Source organism: Diadema antillarum, unplaced genomic scaffold (assembly GCF_040938485.1).
Source record: "Diadema antillarum isolate AM-2024a unplaced genomic scaffold, OU_Dant_1.0 seq00000124_RagTag, whole genome shotgun sequence".
NCBI lineage: Eukaryota > Metazoa > Echinodermata > Echinoidea > Diadematoida > Diadematidae > Diadema > Diadema antillarum.
This window is the reverse complement of record NW_027271204.1, coordinates 2,335,858-2,339,040: the sequence shown is the minus strand read 5'-3', so window position 1 is coordinate 2,339,040 and position 3,183 is coordinate 2,335,858. Positions and strand designations below refer to the sequence as shown.

The 3,183-nt window shown below is 37.5% G+C and overlaps 1 long non-coding RNA gene across 1 annotated transcript; it reads right to left on the bottom strand.

Moving 5' to 3' along the window:
- Nucleotides 1–279: 279 nt before the first annotated feature.
- LOC139727257 (uncharacterized) lies at nucleotides 280–2,114 on the bottom strand. Its single transcript, XR_011710740.1, has 3 exons — nucleotides 1,898–2,114; nucleotides 1,467–1,598; nucleotides 280–624 (listed from the first exon to the last, which is right to left on the bottom strand). It is a non-coding gene; the product is annotated as an uncharacterized lncRNA (long non-coding RNA).
- Between the last annotated feature and the right edge of the window lie 1,069 nt (nucleotides 2,115–3,183).

The window sequence follows — 3,183 nt, the reverse complement described above, 5'->3', positions numbered from 1 at the left end:
ATGCATGATAGTATCTTCAAAGGAAACATTGCAGCATTTTACCTGTGTTACTTTGATTTAAGAATTCACTGAAAATTAAGAAAACTTTGCTGCACATCAGGGCAAGTCAGATATGCTTCTTGTGTGTATGGGTTTGTGGCACAATGTCGGAAAATCTTACTAGCATCATACACTGACGTGTTCTTGAAGTTCGTGGCTAATGCCCAGAACGAAGCCCTCACTTGGGATTGTAGAAGTACATGAATATGCCGCCACAAAATCAAAGAATGCTTCAAGCACCCAAGCATATTTGACGATGAAGACACAGTGGGCTTTAAAGAGTCTGTCAAATTCTTGCTTCCGGTCATCTCCAGCCTGGATTTAGTATGGTCTTGTCCAGGATGAAAAAATACTGGATGTACGTCTAGTCACTCCCTTATCTGACTAAGCAGGGCTGGCTGAAGGTGGCATCTTTAGCATCACTGAACTTCGCGCTTCTCGCTCGTGATGTATACGTTTCGCGCGGATCAACTTGGCGTTTCCCGTTTGCTAGGGCTTTCAGGTGGGAGAATCTCCAGATCAGAAGATGCTTGGGGCTGGGGTTGGAGTCTCTGCATCAGCAATGCCATGAACATTGGTTCCTACCTGAAAAGAGATTAAACATGTATAGCACTACTGATATTTCGAACTAAATTTCACTTGAATCGTTTGAGCAAATGACAAAGGCTACAATTATTATCAAATAAACTTTGCATCACATAGAGGGAAGTTAAGTTCTCAGTGAGAGGGCACTCTGGAGGGAAAAAATATTAAAATATAATTTTACATATTGATCTTAAATACAATGTACTAATAACATATTCATCACATAACTATTAGTTTGTGATGTACAAGTAAATATTTCTGATATATTTCGGAACATATTATTTTAAAACATTTTGTCTCATCTGGTAAACCTCAAAGCCTTGAAAAAAATTCCCAGAAATCAGATTACTTTTTGCCATCATCGGGGTGGGGCCTACTTGATATTTACACGTTCCAGACTCATAAGATATTTGATGTACATATTATTACAAATCAATAGAAGTCAGCATGCATTTTTAATCCGTAATTTAATGAATTTAAAAGAAAACTGTCAAAACACGGTAGATACCCCTACACAATACTCATTGCTGAATGTTCTAAAGTTTGTTTGAGAAGAATCGCTTCAAAAACACTGATATATCAGAGAAGAAAACTTTGCATTTCTCACGACAACATGAGAAATTCAGATTTTTAAATTCCACCTGTTACTGAGTACATGCAGATTCTACACGAGTCTTGCTTTGTAAGATACGAAGCTCAAATATTCTTCTCTAAACATGAGCTGGTACTTAAAAGCCCAATGAAACATGCATATGTATTGATAATTCTCAAAATTGGAAGCTCAATGATTTGATCATAAACTGATTTCAAGTCTATAAACATTAAGCATATACTGTACTTACAGGCACATAGTCATTCTGCACCAGGTACTGCTGGGCATCCCTCGGGAGCATGAGAGGTCCTCTCCCTTTCTTCTACATGGGGATGTTGGGTCTGTGAAGCATCGCTGCAAGTAGTGACATTCCACAAAATTCCTATAGAAAGGAACACAATACCATTTTTTTTTTCAACTTTACGTATTTCACCCATTCTCTTTAACATATTAGATATGATGTATTGTATCAGCTCTGACAATCCCTAACATTCAGTTTTCGACTTATTATCAATATCAGTCTATGAAGAGCAAACTCGTACACATTCACTTTCCTGAAAAGTGTAATAGCAATGAAGCATAAACAAATGAGTAAGTTTTACTCTTACACTTTGGACAGAAATTGTTCCAGTAATTATAATCAATGCCACAAGATCTATGAGGATTGGCGGAAGGACTTACTGTCTCCATCCATGTCTTCACATCTTCTTACGATGTCTTGCAACTAAGGGTGGTTTCGCTTGGCAAGTGCAAGATTCTATTGACGTAAAATGGCCCCCATCTGTTCACCATCTCCTGCACTTTTCTCGGTACAACTGGGCAAAGTCCGCATTGATCTGAAAATAAACACAAAAACTGTGAAATATCAGTGATAAGGAAGTGGAAAATGAAAAACAGAAACGCTTGACCAAAAAAAAGGAAGAAAACAAATATGCTTCGGGGGTATAAACGGTCGCCATAGCCACATTTCTAGATTTTTATGTAATTAACTATTTCTTATTGGTCTCGAGGGTTGTATTTCATGCTGGAGGAAAAAATGAGACCGATATCTCTGATTTTTGTTTCAGATGTTATCGTTAAAATCAATTTTTAGAAATACCAGGGATGTCTTGCATATCTAAACACCAAGAAGGGATAGTCCTGACAGAGTACTCCTTGGAGTACAAATTATACAAATAACAGGTAATTTGCATTCCCTTTATCTTAAAAAATATTAAAAGTAAAAAATAAAAAAAGGCCTCATATATTGTAAAACTTCACTACATTCTCTCATTGGTGTATGTGATGCTTAATGCATACATCTCAGCCAGAAGTGTAGATCTGTAGAATTTTTAAGTCTAGATCCTTCTACTCAAACACAGATCACCACATTGATTATGCTACAAAGAGAAAAACTGGAGTAGAATACCTTTATCCACGTGCGAAATCTTGTTCCATTGCACGAGTTAATCCCATACATTATTTGTTTCATACAACGCCTTCAACAATAACACTAATAAACAGACTTACTAGTTCAAGAAAGAGTCTTGAATTCAGTGCAGAAATGGCAACCATAAGGCCTAGGTGTCCAGGCCTACTACTGAGTGGTAGTAATAATAATAGAAGTATTTTCATGGAATGCAAATCAGTAGCACATTCACATTACATACACATGTACGCAGCCGAGTGCAAGTAGCATTGAAGTTGATTATTCCAGTAAAATGAGTGACATGATGCACACTTGATAGTAAGAGTGTTGAGTGCACACGCCAAAGGTAATTGTTTATTGTGACATCAGACTCAGTAGACCTAGTCATGCAATGGAACAGAAACTGTTTATTAATTGTAGACCCCCTATTTTAATATGGGAGTCAATGGAAATTGGTGATGTCAGCCAATATGGCCCATGCGATAGAAGTTTTTACAGTTCAGAGCTTGACGCCACTGCACTGGCATTGCAACATTGGCGCCCTAAACCCTGGGGTGCT